The following is a 16,817-nucleotide window of genomic DNA, read 5'->3' as shown; positions in this document are numbered from 1 at the left end:
TAACACACTATTTGTTCTTCTTCCTTCCCTACCTGTCCTCCTTTGCTTCACTTTTGCTTCCCTGGGACCCCACCTCTCAATAAAGTGGTAACACACAGCTTCTGCCTTGAGCTCTACTTTCTAGGGAACCCAGGCTGTGACTAGGGTGAAGGACAGACAGGCAGAGGGGGCAAGGCTCAGGCTTTCCATAGGTTCGACAAGAATAGTCCTGCTTGCATCTGTTCTGTGCATTGGAATTCCATATAAAATTTCACTGGAGCAAAGACTTTCACTGTATACATATTAAAATATGTTTAATCATCAATCTAGACTAACCTCCTCATTTTATAAACAATAAACTGAAATATAAAATGATTTTTCCCAAGACGCTTTAGTTAGAGTTTTCTACATTATCTGTATCCAAAGCCTAGTTTTTTCCACAACAGTAGTTTTTAAGCAAGGGGAATCATCTAGGAACCTAAGAAAATGGACATGTGCCTAAGTAGCTGTCTCTTTCCTTGGAAAGACAAGGGGCAGGATAGGCTCTAAAGAAGGCTGAGCAAATGCTGAGGCCAGAGATGGCCTCTCTACCTGCCTGGCACAATTCTGCTTGAGAACCTAATGCTTACACAATCACCAGAATCCAGTACTTGGTTTACGTAATGCAAAGGTTCAGTGGAAATTTTCACTGTAGAAGCCACCTCTTTATTCACATGTGAGAGTAGACATAGGAAAGTGCCTGTCTTAGTTCAGTGTTTCTCAGTGGATTCCAGGTCTACTATACAATATATCTACTTTTGTGATTTCGCAATCCATGTGAGTATATTAAAGGATCTGAGAAGTCCTGCAGCAAGGAGTAACTTCAGCTTTGCTTTACATCCAGGGTTTTGCAAACTTATTTGACTGTGGAAACTTTTTTGTATGTAATGCCTTTTCATTCCCCCACAGCATATACTTTGGGAAACTCTGCTCTATTTTAAGTATTACTTTCAGGAAAGCAGGTCTGAGATGGAGAGGAAGAAAATGAACTCCAACTGACTCTAGCAACGTTAGCTGACATTCCAGGCAGGCTGCTTCTTCAGTTGCACATCCGGAAGTCTGCTACTGTCTCCTCTCACTCTCTAACCCTGCCACAAGGACGGAAGCAATCCACCAGCTATGCCTTGCTTACTTCTTTCCTCTTGGCCTCTGGGCCAAAGCCAAGGAATGATTGGTTCACCTTCTAGTTTGAGCCTCTACACTACCAAAAGGGAAATCCAGCTGTGCTCATTCGAGAGGAGTTCAGTGAGTATGTCAGATAAGGAACTGATCTTGAGCAAAGACCAGGAAAGCCTTTCAACTGCCATGGTTTTCCTTTTCTAAATTTCCAGTGACCTCTTCCTCAACTGCTTCTCTCCTCGCACTTCATAATGAAAATACTCTACACTGTAAGATCTTGGGAATTAATTCAGTGAGGCTATGTTCAGCGCATTGACTGAGGAGGCTCTATCCTCTTAGCTAGTGATCTGTTTTGTGTTGGAGTGACAAAACATCCCCAAATCCAATTTGCTGTTGCGAATCCTGGTTCATGGAGGAAACACCATAGAGGGGAAGGGGAAGATCCAAGCTCAGAAGGAAAAGAGAGGATGCCTGAGATCTCGCCAACACCTGTTGGTTTCAGTTTGCACAGGACGTTACCTGCCAGTGTTTTATCCACTCATTCCTGCTGCTGCCTCAGAGGGGAGGTGATGAAATTCCAGGTACACCCCTTCTAGCCACCTCAAGTTGGACACAACCTTCACTCACCTCACAGTGTAGAGAAGTCAAAGAAATAATGCATGGAATAAAAGTGTGTCTTTTGGAGAAAAAGAAGAAGAAGAAAAAAAGCAAGTAATCAAAGTGCCTCACTTGTGGATTTTTCCTAAAACGTTTGGACCAGAGGGACTGAGCTTAGCCCTGGCTTTGGATTGGGACAGAACCCAACCAGGCCCATGGACTCCTTCAGGGATTCACACCCACACCTTTTGGCATCAGGATATAATTCCTGATGCCTTGTCTCAGCCTGCACCATCTCAGGTCTGAATTATTTTCTTCATGCAAATGGGGACCTATCAAAATTCCTCTAAGTGCTACAGATGGCTATCCTCCGACATGGTCCATTGGCACCAACATCTGATGAGTCTCTGCTCCAACCACCATAGGATCCAGGCACCCAGCATGGCATGATGTCCCCAGGCACAGATTTCTTCCCTGCTTCTGGATCCTAAAGTCAGAAACTCTAGGAGTAATAAATGCATGACTGAACAAATGTCAAGCACCTACCGTGAGTGGTGTAATGGTAAGAATCTTTGCCCAAGAGTGAAAAAACCATCCGTCCCTTAGCAACCTGGGGCCTTAGACATCTCACCTAAACTCTCTTCTCAGCCTTAGTTTCTATGCTATCAAAATGGGAACAAACAATACCTACCTTGCACAGCTACTTTAAAGATGAAATGAGAAAATGCTGATTCCACAATACTAGCAATTTGAAGCAGTCAGCAGGGAGAACGAGACTCCTATCAGAATTGGAGCCTCGTAGAGTCTAAAGTAAAGATGGGGCTTCACTCAATTAGTTCATTCACTCCTTATTTTTTCCTGGGAGAAAATGGGAATTGCCAAATGGGGTGACAGTCACCCTCAGGACCTGGGCACTCTGCTAGAATGATCCATGCAATTTTATAACCTACCAACAGCCAAAGAGAAGACGCATCCCCCTCGATGCATGGGGAAATCGAGGCTCAATGAATAAATACATTTGCCTGGCATCACAGAGGTAGTGCAAGAGACTAGGACCAGATATTCTAAACTTCCTCCTAAGCCCTCACCCATAAACCTCCCAAAGGGGCAGCAATACAGTGAACACATATATTCTAAGGAGGCAACCAGCACAGTGATGAGGAGAAAGGTCAGACTGCTCACAAGTGAGACTTGGCTCCCTCACTAAGTGGCTGTGTGATCTGGGACAAAGTCTTTAACCTCCTGCATCTCAGTTTCCTCCTGGAGGAAATGGGGACGGTAATAGCCTATCTGGGTTGTTATGAGGCAGACTACTTAAATGGTGCCTAGCCCAAATGAGTGCTCAATAAATATTGGCCACCATCTTCATTAATTATCATCTTTCATTCCATTGTTTTTACAAGAACTGAAACCAATACTAATATCCTCACAGCCTCTTCCCTTGGGAGGCTGATGCCACAGGACAGGGCAGGGGTGTGGGGGCTTGCACAGACTTACACAGGGACTCAGGAAGCTTTTCTTCCAGGCTGCTCTATACCATGCAGGGAAGCAGCCTCCTCCTTCAGGAACACGCCTGGGCTGTGGGAATCAGGACTCCTGCCTGTCTTTCGTTTCAAGATCCATCTCTTACCACTTAGCAGCAGAGCCCCCTTCAGTCTCCCTACAGGCTCCACCTTCCTACCACAACTTGAATGGTACAGCCTGAGCAGTGAGGACAACGTGAAAGAAGAAAGAGAAAGTCTGGGCAGCTAGAGGGGATCAGGTGGGAGTCCCGGGAGGGAGCAATGGAGCTTGCAGCTTTTAAGGAGACAGTGTCCTGTCCACGGGGCCCTGTGGGGACCAAGCACAGCTCGATAGAGCCTATAGGCCAATTATCCTAATCACGTGCATCTCCCAAACAGCCGTTTGATTTATTAGTGATACGTCTTTTTAAAATGCCGCTCTTAAATATAAATAACACTTAATCATCCAGCTGTCGTTAAATTCATGTTATATTGATTTCTTGGAGTGCCGCAAATTTGAGGGCGAATGGGCTGGCGGATGTGCGCACAAAGCCAAGAGGTAGATTAGCAAATGGTGGGGGCGGAGAAGTGGGGGTTGGAGGGAGAGGAAGGGAGGTGTCAAGGGAGGGAAATGAACCTACTCAACAGCCCAGGGTCTGAGCCAGTTTCACATTGGGTAGCACCAGACACAAATAAGAAGAGAAGAGACACTGGCACATCTGTTGCATAGTCTAATGACAGCCAAGATCATGGTCGTGTTTTCTGTATTGCTGCCGCCCCCTTGTAACCCACCACAGAGCCACTCCAACAAGTCTCTGATGTTCATTGTCTGCGTATGCCTTCTCTAGGTGAGGATGGGGAGAAGCAGCTAAGAAATGCCCCCTAGCTGGCTAGAAGTAGAGAGATCCGCTGCGATTTCTTTGCATCAAAGCCTGATGATAACTATGAACCAAGAGCGGTTAATGACCCAGCCCCTTTAGCTCTCTCCCACTTCAGGACTGCTGCCATCCTAGAAAGCCCCCACTTCATTCCCAGCAGCCCTCATTGTGATGAAAAGGATCCCGAGGCCAAGTGTATGTAGGCAGACTCTGCCGTGCAGATTTCCCTGTCTGCAGGGAGTAGCAGCAGCAGGCAACAGAAAGGCACAGAGAAGGAGAAAGGAAACAAGTTGACTGCCTTGGAGTCCTCCGGAAATGTCTGCAGTGTCCCCGTGGGCATCCAGGGTGAAGTCCTGGGAGGACAGAGGAGAGTCCCAGGAGGGTGTGATTGGGCAAGAAGGAGCAGCTTGCAGGTGACCCACACCTAGTGCTCACAGGAGAGCTGCCTTAAGCACCATCTACCAGGCAGTGAGGGTCTGCTGAAAAGAAGCATTCATGGCTGGAGTTTTTCTAGTGTGAATCCCTTCCCAGTGAGAAAAACCTCAGAGAACTTAAAAGGAAGGGCACAGAAGAGTGGCAGAGAGGGTGAATGACAGCATGGCATGCTCCAGGGCTGGGCAAGACAGCCAGGAAAATGTGATATATACTCCGCTTTACAGAGATGTTAATTAATGCCTGCCTTGTCCTAGAAACCAAATTGGTACCTAATGCTAAGTGCAGAAAGTGCGGAGATTGTTTGAACCCAGATGTTTAGCTTATAACCAGCATAATGACTGCTGGCTTTGCATTAAAATGATGGATCCTGAGGCTGCAAATACATGAGAAAGGAAAGAGGGTAGGGAGGAAAGCGGAGAAAGGAGTGGAGGTCTGCAGGGAAGATGCAGACATTTCAGGAAGATCCTGTACCTTATCCCTTTGCCTCTTCCAGGTCTCACGAGGGACTGTTTACCTGGGAGGCACCCACTGTTGCTGGAGCTCATTATTTCTATTGCAAACCATGTGCTGCTGTACACGTAGGTGGGACCTACCTGTCCACGCCCTCGAGGGGCATGTGGGGAGAAATGTTCCATTTCTTCCACAGCCCGGAAGACAGAAGTGGACCCCATTGTCACACATGGCTGGGGGACCTGACCACGTTTAGCCAGACTCTGAGAACGCATGTGGGTATATATCTTGGGTGTGTATGTGTGTGCACACGCCCACCATGCTTAAAAAGCAAATAAGGTTTCTTCCCCCTACTGGGGTCTCCCCATTGTGAGAGATTTGCTTTATTCCATCTACGCTTTTCAGTCAATCAAAGGGCAGCTCACACAGCACACAGCGGGAATACAATCTCCCTCCCGGGGCGTCTGCGCTTCTCCCCAGCCTAGCCAGAGACCTTTGCAGGAGCTGAAAAAAGTTTGGAAATAGCGGAGTCAGGGTGCTGAAAAAGCCCTTTCATTCAGCCCCCATCTTCAGGATTTACAAAAACAACCCAAATTCTGAGCCTAGCACTGAGGCCTCCTTGTTCAAAAGAATGTTTGCTCCTCTCCCATCATGTTCTGGAAGACTCCTAACATATTTTCTCCACTGGTGGGTTTGTGGGATACTCTGAACACATGATCTTGGACAGAGGGTACAAGCTTATTCAGTTCTGGGGGAGAATGATATGATCAGGTTGCCCAGAAAGGTACCTCAAAGGGACAGCTCCAGAAACACAGGAGCTTGTACATGTATATTCAATTCCAAATTTGTTTTGGAGCTCATGTTCTTCTCCCTATGACAACTGAGACCCTAAATGAGTTGCTCTTAGACCCCAAGAAGGGAACTATGGAAAAGCCTCTTAGAACCCCAGACACTTCCCACCTCCTCCAGAAAAAGTTAAACCGAGCAGCCTGTGAAACTCCAGCCAGAGAGAACAAGAATGAAAATGCTTTCGGGAAATAGGACCTTAAAGAACGGGCTTCTGTGGAGTGATTCTACACTCGGAGCAGCCCTGGGCTCTGGGGGAAGCTGGCAGACCCATGAATACTTTGCCTCCTCCAGTGGGCACCGCCGCCCGCTGCGGTCGTGAGGGAGGGAAGCCTCCTCTTTTGGAGAACTACACCCCTCCTGCTTCCCATTTCTAGTTATCTTTCTCAGACACACACCTCGAAAGGCATGTGACAGGTGTTCGCCAGCCGGAGGCACCGGGGAAAGCAGCCCCATGTGCCAAGGAAGGGTAGGGAGGTGAGAGGGGACCCAAGTCCTGTGTCTCCAAGCCCTGTCTGCTTGTTGCTAAGCAGGGACGGAGGCTGTGAATAAGGTCATACCTTTTAAGGAGGATCTGACCCCCGTACCTTCCCTAGACAAGCAACATACGCGGCGATGCTTTAAGCCGCTTTCTGTCTGAAATCTCGGCGCATTCCCGGGGAAGCAGTGCCATGCTTCAGAAAGGCGTTTGTGCTGCCTCTTACTGGGGAAACGCAGTGTCTGTTCCATATGCGCCGCCCTACAGAACTGCAGCCCCAACCGCCTATGTGGCCTCCTCTCCACGCGTTGGGCCATCACTCTCTCCAAATAGGCGTCCGAATATCTGTGGTTCTGTCTCCCGTTGAAATCCCAGGGTGTCCAAAGGCCACGGGGCCGCGATGACACTGGGTGGGTCTCCGGAGACCTCCCAGGACTTCTCCCGTTTTAAAGCCCAGGTAGGGATGAAAGGGGCTGGGAGCTAAAAAATCGCTCCCTCAACCTCTTCGGGTGGGAGGCAGAGCTGGGAATACACAGAATCCCACCCCAAAAGTCCCGGGAAAGAGAAGTCTGAGTCCGGGAGCGTGAGAGGAGAACGCACCCGGGAAATCCCTGCTCCGGCCGCTGCACCTCCGCGGGCGTCCAGGTGGGACGTGGGCAGGTGCGCGAGCGCCGTGTGTGCCGGTGTGGATCTGTGTGTGTGCCTGCGTGTGTATGTGTGCGTGTGCCGCGGGCTGGCTCCAGGGCACCGAAGACTCCCGGGCCGGCCCGGCCCGGGTCTCTCCGACCGCGCTGCCCTCACCGCCCGCCCGGCCCCGCTCCCCGGCTGGCCGGCTCCTTACCTGGACGCGCCGCGTTTCCCTCCTTCAGCGGGAGCGCCGCATTGACACTGCAGATGGAGCCTATGCCGCTGCCTCTCGCCCTCCTCTGAACGTGTGCGTGTGCGCGCGTGTGGCTGCCTCCTCCAGCCCCAGCCCCGAACGCAAATACTCCACCGAGGCACAGGGAAGCCGGGAGCAACCCAGGAACGCGGAGGGCGCCGAATCAGAGCCTGCGGGGCTTGACAGCTCCTCTTGCGGCGTCCAAGGTGGGCGTAATGTCCAACAAAAAGGTCGGAAAATGGGGATCGATTCCGAACACCCCTTTCCTCCACCCAGCCCCGGAGTCTGAGCAGCGGCGGCGGCTCTCGGGGGCTGCGGTGGCGACGCGGGGCTGCCCCCCTTCGTCCCCACCCCCGCGGGCTGAATGTCCTTGATGCCAAGCGGGCACAGCGGCGTCACTCCGCGCCGCCCATGCTCGCCCGGTCGGGCCGCTGCCCGGGCGCGGCGAGTGCGCGGGGGACCCGCCGGGGAGCGCTCTCGGCGCCTCTGCGCTCCTCTCTGGGTAGCGGCGGCCGCCCCCCGGAAGCCCGCGGCCGGCCGCGCCGCTGCAGCCCCCACCCTTGCCGGAGGATTCGCCGGGCAGTGCCCTGGGGCCGGGGCTGGGGGGCCTCGGGAGCCACCGGCTGCTCTCCGGGGAGGCTCGGGGCTGCGGCGGTGGTGGCGGCGGCGGCTGGCGCTGCGGCAGCGGAGAGCTCGGCCGCGGGCCGAGCCGGGCCTCCCGGGCGCGCCCCCGGCCCCCCGGGCAGGCTGCTAGCAAAGTTTGCAGGGGGCAGGGAGCGGGGCCGCCGCTGGCTCGGCCGCCGCCGGAGCTCCCGGGCTGCCTGCTGCCGCCGCAGCTCGCTGCTGCTGTGCATTGAAGCCCGGCCAAGCGCTGCAAAAACTCCAGCTGCCTGGCGCTCTCTGGGTCCTCCTCTCCTCCCTCCCGCCCTCCCTGCTTCCCTTCCTCCCTCCCTCGCCTCGCCTCCTCTCCTCCCCGCCGCCCGCCGCCCGCCGCCCGCCGCCCGCCGCCGCTCCCTCTCTGGCTCGCTCTCGCTGGCTCGGAGCTCGCGGCTGACATCTAGACCGAGGGAGAGCTGCCGGCAGAGGGGGCAGGGGGCGCCTCCCTACACTCTCCCACCCGCCGCCGCCTGGCTCGCCGGCTCTCGCCCTACCAATGTTTGCCGACACCCCCCTGGGTCCCCTCGGCCCGCACAGAGCCACCCTGGCGGTGGTGATGTGGGGCGGAGAGAGGGGCATACATGGGTGACCCGGGCGCAAGGCGCGCGCTCAGAGGGAGGCACCCAGCCGCATCGGAAGGTGCAGCTCTGGGCGCTGGCCGTCGGAGGGACCCTCAGGTGCTCAGGGCTGACACGAACGCACACTGACGCCGAGGCATACACCCATTCCTACTCAGAACCCCTCCCAACACCCCACCAAGTCACCCCCACATGGCACCCAGGGAGGCCGAGGACACTGAGGGCACAAGGCCTGCACGAGAGAACATGAGTGGTCAGTGCCCCAGAGCTGACTTGGTAACCTGACTTTTCCAGTCATGTTTATACTGAGCGGCTCTCCTGGCTCCTCTCTTCTCTGAAACCCTAGATCCTAGACTACATCCAAAACAGACCATGCCAACATCAGGGTGGTTTCTGAAGTCCAAAGAAAGAAATTACCATGTGGTTCTGGTTTAGGCAGTGGAGATGGGGAGTGGGTGGCACTACCTCCCAAACCTCTGCCTAGATCCCGTTAGGAATGGGCCCACCCACCAAGAGAACCCAAAGGGATTCCCACACCTGTTATTGCAACTCTGTGCATACCTCCCTCATCCTCATCCCCGCTCCCACCATAGTCTCAGGGAAGTGGCACCTTCAGCAGTGTCCAGTAGGCATTCCCTGGGATAGGCAACCATCAAGGACGACCCTCTAAAGGAGTCAATGGCTCTTGGCCTCCTCTCTCCTGTCCCTTCTTTAGTTTTCCCTGTCCTCACACCCAGCAACTCCCTGCCCATTACTGTCCCTCCCATCAAAACATCTCAGAGCCTCCTTATTAGGTGGACATGATTGATAATGGCATAAATTCCTATACCTCCCTATATGGGTTATATTCTCACAGAAATCAAAGTTGTGTGAATTGGGGAGCCTTTGAAAGGAACTGTGAGATGATCGTTTAAATAAGCCCCAAGGTGAGCAGCACATGTAGGTCAGGCTTGGCCCACCCATAGAGGACCCCATTGAAACTTTGCTCTCACCAATGAGAAGATGAACCAAGCCAGAATGAGGAGTAAACCAGATGTTTGATTCTTTGGTTAAAGGATATTCCAGGAGACAGCGTGGAGCCCTTTTAGTCTCTGGTTCTCTGCTAAGTATTGCATGGCCCAGAAAGCAGCAAGGAGTTATCTTATTAAGCTCACGTGAATACATTGATCTGGCTCCACTCTTCCCAGAAACCCTGAATCCCAGACTCTAGATAAAGCACACAATATCAGGTTAGTTTCAGAAGTCCAGAGACACACATAACAAAATCACTCAATGCTACTGCCTCTTGGACATCCTTCTGGGGTGGAGGAAGCCGAGGGCCAAATGTTTCTCTGTGCAAGACTGGGATTAGCATGAGGCCAGCCGGGCACTGAGGATACAAAATCGAAGGAGGCCCCCTCACCCCCGGATCCATGTAAGGTTTGCATCACCTGATCCTGGCACTGCTTCTAGGTGCCCCTTTTAAAATTGCTGCATGGGACCATCACAGTCCATTCCCAGAAGTGAGAGCCCAGATAGCCCCATGGAAGTCCCTAACAGGTTACTTAAGGAATATTGTTCAATAAAAGCAGGGCAGGGGGTACTCCTTCTGAATATCTGTTGGCCACTCTGTATGCCATAAAAGCAGGGCAGGGGTACTCCTTCTGAATAGCTGTTGGCCACTCTGTATGCCATGAAATGCTGAAAGGAAGGGGGGAAGGTGAGAAAACAGCTCTGTCTCCATTCTCAGTCATTCTGGCATGTATTTTTAATATAATCTGATTGTCTTTTTCCTCCTCGTATCAGGCGTGTGTGTGTTTGTATGTGTGTGTGTGTGTGTGTGTGAATATGGCTTGAGTTCCAGGTCCATTTCCTGATGGATAGATGGGAAGTCAAAGACCTTTTTCTTTTTTTTTTTTTTCAGAGGTGGCAAATAAAATGTGTTTATTATTCTTTATCTCCTGCCTAGTGTGTGGTGTCATTTATTTTCATTCAGAGAAATGAATGCCATGTGGTGCCTGAAGAGTAATAACAGAGCCAGATGACAGGGAAGACATACAGCAAAAAGCTGGACCAGCTATGGGCAGGTGAGGGGCCCAGCCAGCTCTCCGTTGTTAATGGGGCCATATCTCAAATTGCCTTTTCCCTGCTTTCCTTTCACTGAATAACACGGTGAAAGGCATACTGAAGGGGACAGTTATCATATTATCGGAAGGAGGAGCAGAAAGGGTCAAATTAGCCACAGTAGAGGGTTTTTTTTTTTTTTCAGTGATGGTCCATTGGATTGACTCCCTTAAGTTAGGAGAATGGAATGGGGTGGGATGAGTAGAGCCTCTACATTGGAAGTTAGAAGACACGTGTCCTACTTCTGGTCCTGTCATCGGCTTTATAATTTGGAGCAGGTCACGTCCTCTCAATGATACTTCATCTCTCATTTGACACATTTGCCCCTTAGAGTTGCAATGACATTCAAAGGATATACCATCTTATTAATGTGCTTTGAAACTCAAAGGTAGGTACAAAACACATGTAGGGAATTAGGGTCACTTTCCAGACAAATGTATCTTTTTTGTTTTCAAATAGAATGATACAATGAGGGTAGGCCTTCTGCTATCTTGTCCCCACCCCATGAATAAACACACAGGCAAAGGCAGGACCTTACCACAGTTCAAAATGTGTTTCTGCATTAAGTACAAGTTCTTTTGGCTCTCACACCTCTTCTACCCCCTCCAACTGATGAGGGCTAAGGGAGACACAAGTAGGACCATCTAGCTGTCCCCTACTGACAATGGCGCTGCGAGTCACTCCCTCTGTCCCTTGCCTGGTCATGAAGCTGGTTATGTCATTGCCTGGACCCACAGCCACAAGAGGGAGAAGCTAAATGGCATATTGCTTCAGAGAGTCCTGTTTTCTAAAGAAGCTATGTTTGTGGGACTTGGGTTGGGGTTTATTGCTGGGTTTAGACAGAAAAAGTATTGGTTCATCTCTCACAGCTGAATAAAAGGACCGGCTTAATAGGAAAGAGGAGAAGAAACCCTTAAATTTCCCTTCACTTAACTACCACCATTTTATTAGCCTAGGAACAGTGCTGCTATTTAAGTTGATAAAAGCTAGATTTGCTCGTTAAATAAATCACCAGAGCCTGGTGGTGCTAGAGAGACACTTCCTTTTCCCCAAGAGCTGCCCTCATGGCTGGGTCTTGTACCTTGCACTGGACAGAAACCACAGGCAGGCAGGCAGCAGCTTAAAAACCTAAATTGTGGCGCCACCTGCAGGACAGCAGAAATATCATCAGTATCCCACGGTTCAGCAGAGGAGGCAAGAGGAGACTTCTGCAGTGACAAGGGTGAGGCCAGGGTCCCCTCTGGCCCCTGCTTTCTGCATGTGTCACCAGATGTCCGCAGCACACTCCAGCAGGCTTTAATCTGCATCCTTTTTGAATGCTGCCACTTCAAGGCATTGGGCAGCAGCTCTCAAGATTCTCAATCCATTCAAACTAACTTATTCTTCCCTCTGTCTCCTAAAGGACTAAGTGGGCCTCTAAGCCAAGGGTTCTGTCTTCGAGACTGGACCACGGAACAGTAAAGCAGAAAGGAGAAGTGACTGCCTTTCGAGGAAGATGAGGGGAGGAACATCCTTGTGTCACCACAGTGCCTACTAGTAGGTTGAAATTGGTGGCTGGGTGTTCTTAGGAGACCCAACTGTTCCAGGCTTCCCTAGCATGTGGGTGCAAATGAGCACAGAGATATTAACATCCGAATCTCAACTCCCAGCCTTTTCTGCTCAGATAAGACTTTGGCCACCACTGAGAAACCCCTCCCTGTCTCTTCCCATTATGTCAGAGACCCCCTGTGCTTAGGAACAAGTCTGACCACTTCATTCACCACGAGTACCCTCTTGGAAACCCACTGCCCATGAGCCATTTGATGGAAGGACATCTCTGCATTGCCAGCTCTGTGGTTGCCCTCTGTAAGGGCACCTCCATGAGGCTGCACTGCTGGACATGGCAAGCTCTGCTGCAGTGCCATGGCTTTCCAAGCCACACCAGGGGATTGGTGTTTAAGTAGGGAGGACACCCCTCTCCTCCTACACACACACACTGTGGATCTTGATCCTCTGGGCGCCAAAACAACTCCCATGCCTCCCATGGTCCGAGTCTTACCCCCCTTCTTCCCCAGACCATTTCATCCATTGCCCCCTCTCCAGAATGCTTCCTTCTCTTTCAACTAACAACAACAACAACAACAACAAAACTTGTCTTTTTAACCACAGAAACCAGAAGTTAGAGGATATTGTGAGGTAAGGGGAGATGGAGGGAGGGAGGTGACGTGACCTAACTCCATTGGCCAGAAACAACAGAGTCCCAGATCTGGCCAAAGCCATGTCTTGCTACAACAAGAAAGGAGAAATACCTCAGTGTAACACTTCTGGGGGTTAAGTCCTGGGAGGCATAAGATCCCATAGTATGCCTGAATTCCAAGGACTGGATACAGTTCATGTCTCCCACATGGTGCCTCTCTCTCAGCACTGCCTGGTTTAAATGAGTCACTTGGCCCCTCAGACTGCGGTGCACACAACAGAAAGGCCTCAGGTTGTTTTCCTTGTGATGAAGACGGATTTGTGCTGATGGGTTGAAGGCTTTTGCCTGGTAACACATTTACAAGATGGTTGCCAGGTGGTCTGAGTGTAAGCTGTTCTAAGTGACTGTGGTTGCCAGCCTCCAAAATGGCCCCAGTGACTCTCAACCAGAGGTATTCATGCCCTCATGCAGTCTGCTCCCACACTGAATCAGAGCTGACTTAACTGACCAAGAAGTGACAGTGTCCAAGGCTAGGTCAAAAAAAAGACATTTTAGCTTCCAGCTTGGTCTCTTGAGGCCCTTGGACCTGCCATGTGGTGAGAAACTGAGCCTACCCACAACCAACCAGTGCCAGCTTGCCATCCCCATGAACAAGCCACCCTAGAAGCCCATCACAGCCCCAGTTCAGCCCTCAGATGATTTCAGCCTTCAGAAGCTTCCAACTGAGGTCTCAGACATCATGGAGCAGAGATAAGATATGGATTTATACCAGGGATTTGGTATGCAGTAACAGACAACAAATACAGTGATTTGCAGGGAAGATATCATTCCTCTGACCTTGACCTCATTAACCTCTTAAGCTTATTATCTGAGCCCACTTGGCTTTAGAATGAGAAGGACAAAGAGGGGCATGCTTGATGCATGATAGTCTCTCATGCTGGTCAGGACTGGGCACCAATAGATGTCCTGCCAGTCACTCCCTTCAGAGCTCCTGGGTTAAGCCTCTTAGTACATCTGTGTGTTACACGGAAATGAGAAAACCCAGTGAAGAGGCTTGAAAGCATCCACATACAGAATACTGAAATCCAGCACTCACCTGAGATGGGCCATCATCAGTTCAGTTCCAGGGTATTGGCCATCAGAGACATTCAAGAGAGAGGCAGAAAGTTGTGCCAGGTCCTGTTCACTTTCACAAGCTGTCTGGCACCTGCCTCTGCCAGAGAGGTGAGGTTGAATGGGGTTCCAGGGTGAGGCCTTGCACCTGCCAAGCACCAGGCCTAGTGGTGCAGAAAGCATTCCCTACATCTGATCCTGACCCGTGCTGCACCACAGGGCAGGAGGGAGGCCCAAGGATGCTTCCCATAGATGGCAGGTAGTATAAAAAGAGACTAGAAGCGAGATGTGATTGAAAGCTAATCGTCCACTTTCCCTACACACCATTCTCCTTGAGAACTTCTCATATCACCTTCTCTCCTGTGCCCTCAGCAGCTTCCAGAGAGCTCACTGGAGCCTGTAGGCTATCAGCAAGTCCAAGGCATATACAAGGGTTAGGACAAAAGAAGAAGGGAAGAAAGAGGCAAAGAGGAAGAAGAATGAAGGGACAGTGGTGCCTATGCGAAGTAGAGAAAGACAGCCGCAGTCAGTTGCCTTGGGGATTCTGAGGACAGGGTTTAGGCCCAAGGTGACCTCTCCCCACTTTAGTGTCTGCCTCCAGGACTCTGCGGCCTGGCCGCATTCTCCTTCTGGCTCCATTTTCCTGGCTAGGCCCAATATTCTTCCTCTATTTTTAAAGGGCTTTCTCCTAATGCACCCCTGCTGACTGTAACCTTCACAGCTGTGAGGTGTCCCTTGTGGAGTCCAGAGAGAGCAGGCACCCTCGAAACCTGAAGTCCACAGAGGTGTGTGGTAGCACATGAGGCTTGGGGAGGGCCAATCGTGCCATCTCTCCCCAACTTTGCAGCCAGCGATGCCAGGCCAGCAGCTGGAAATCAGCCACTGTGGATGTATTTGCACCATGGAAATTGGCACATGCTACAAATCGGGACTTTTGTTTTTGTGGAGGGCTGATTGTTAAACACCTTCCAGTACACTTCTGGCAGGTCCAATGATGGGCCTAGATAAGGTAGGTCAGCCCAGGCCTGCCCAGTTCTCAAATAATTGTTCATAGGAACCCATCAGATACATGAACTGCATCAGCCCAGTTCAGGGTCAGAATAAGAGTTTCTTTCTGTGCGTACCCCATCTTCTGATTATAAGAAAATATTAATATGGAATCTTTCTATTAGCTGTTCTTTCCAAGTCCTACAGGTAAGAAGCCTTTACTTGTGGTTTTTGACACTAAAATCAAATCGTTATTCTTTTCCTGCTAGGTAAACTGAGGCAAGGCATGTTGATGTGACCCACAGGTGCATAAGAAGCTTGAAATATACATCTGGTAACACCTGTCATTTACTCCCTCCACCTCAAACTTAAGATTAATGCCTTGGGTTTGGCAGAAATTCTGTTTTCATTTCCTCAAAGCACTGCTGTTAAAATTACCATATATCCATACAACAGAACATGGTGCAGATGTAAAACAAAATGAAAACAAAATGAAGTAAATCTATGTATGCTGCTCTGAAAAGCAACAGCACAATGCAGAACGGTGTATTCGTGTATATCTTTGCATATTTTGAATATACAAAATAGGCTTGTACATACATAGGACATTTTGGAAGGATACACAAAAAACAGCAGAAACCTCAGAGTGAGAGAACGATATGTATTTTCTTAATTTATTGTATATTCTTTATTCTTTTTGACATTTTACCACGTGCAAGTACTACATTCTCCATTTTTCAAAAAGCTAGTTGAAAATGAACAAAAAAATACTGCTACTAAAAACATCTTTCTCACACCGCCAGTCCTCTGCTCGCTCGCTCTTCTCAAATCCAGCCAACCACTCCTCCACCCCATCTGTAACATATTCGAGTTTGCCTTTGTTCTAGTTTCCTACTAGATGCACCCTGTTGCTCCTCTTTTGTGGGCTGCCATGAAGGTTACACAGCAGCCTGTCTGCCTAGGCATGATCCGGTAAATGTCCCAGAGAATGAGACTTCATCTCTCATTTCCTAAAGACCAGCCAGTATCCTACTTGGCCAGAGAACTTCTGTTTGGCACTAGATTGATTATAGGGGGATTCCAGAGATGCTCCAGCACCTCCTTTCCATGCTAAAGCAAGCAGCTTTAGATCAAGTCAAAGGAAATACCCTTCTACACTGGAGTCAGTAAACTCATGGAAACTAACACTCAGACATGGTACAGGCCAAAAATAGGATGATGCCAGGAAACATTTAGATAGCAATGGTCAAAAGCTCCATATTGTTATTAATGTTATCAGGAACTGTGTAGGGAGAGACAAAGAAAGACCAGAGACAGGCAAATGGCATTCCAGTTTTGCAAAAGGGGAAAATAATGTGAGTTCTGAAAAACACAAACAAATGAGCGTGGCCCCCAAAGTGACCACTGGATCACTAAAAGATAGGTATGTGATTATTTAGAAAAAGATGTGATTGATCACTAGGAGTAAGTCTGAAATCACCATCTTTATCATTTGGGGCTGCTATTATGAAATACCACTCTCTGGGTGGCCTTAACAACAAACGTTTTTTCTTATGATTCTGGAGGCTGGAAGTCTGAGATGAGGCCAACATGGTCAGGTTCTTGGTGATGGCTCCTTTCTGGTTTATGTCCTCAGATGGTTCTTCCTTGGTTCATTCAAGCAGAGAGAGATCTCAAACGACTCTTTCTCTTTTTATAAGGACTCTATCCATCAGGGGCGGGGGCTCTACCCTCATGACCTCATCTAAACCTAATTACCTCCAAAGGCCCCAACTTGGGGGGTTAGGGCTTCAACATACGAATTGGGAGTGGGATAACACATTTAGTCCATAGCAATTACAAAGAACAAACTTGGTTAGGCTGGTCTTGCTCTCTGACTTAACAAGGCTGTGAGGCTTTTAGATCAAGGAAACGTAAGAGAGAATATCTGAACTGAATCAAGGCATTTAATAGACTCTTTAATAAAATCCTTGTAGAACACCAGGCAATGTAGGCTGGTG

At 49.9% G+C, this 16,817-nt stretch overlaps 1 protein-coding gene across 3 annotated transcripts in view; it reads right to left on the bottom strand.

The window, feature by feature from the left end:
• PLXNA4 (plexin A4) overlaps positions 1 to 16,817 on the bottom strand; it is a 526,156-nt gene that overhangs the window by 442,680 nt on the left and 66,659 nt on the right. The window contains exon 1 of one of the 3 annotated variants that reach the window (XM_033192850.1): positions 7,165 to 8,082. The exons of 1 other annotated variant lie outside the window; for it this stretch is intronic. The gene's annotated coding sequence lies outside the window, so the exon portion shown is untranslated. Of the gene's footprint in view, positions 1 to 7,164; positions 8,083 to 16,817 lie in introns of those variants that run through there. One more of the 3 variants, XM_033192853.1, reaches the window with a different exon arrangement.

Source organism: Trachypithecus francoisi, unplaced genomic scaffold, assembly GCF_009764315.1.
Source record: "Trachypithecus francoisi isolate TF-2019V2 unplaced genomic scaffold, Tfra_2.0 Lachesis_group4, whole genome shotgun sequence".
NCBI classification, from domain to species: Eukaryota; Metazoa; Chordata; class Mammalia; order Primates; family Cercopithecidae; genus Trachypithecus; species Trachypithecus francoisi.
This window is presented reverse-complemented; position numbering and strand designations above follow the sequence as displayed.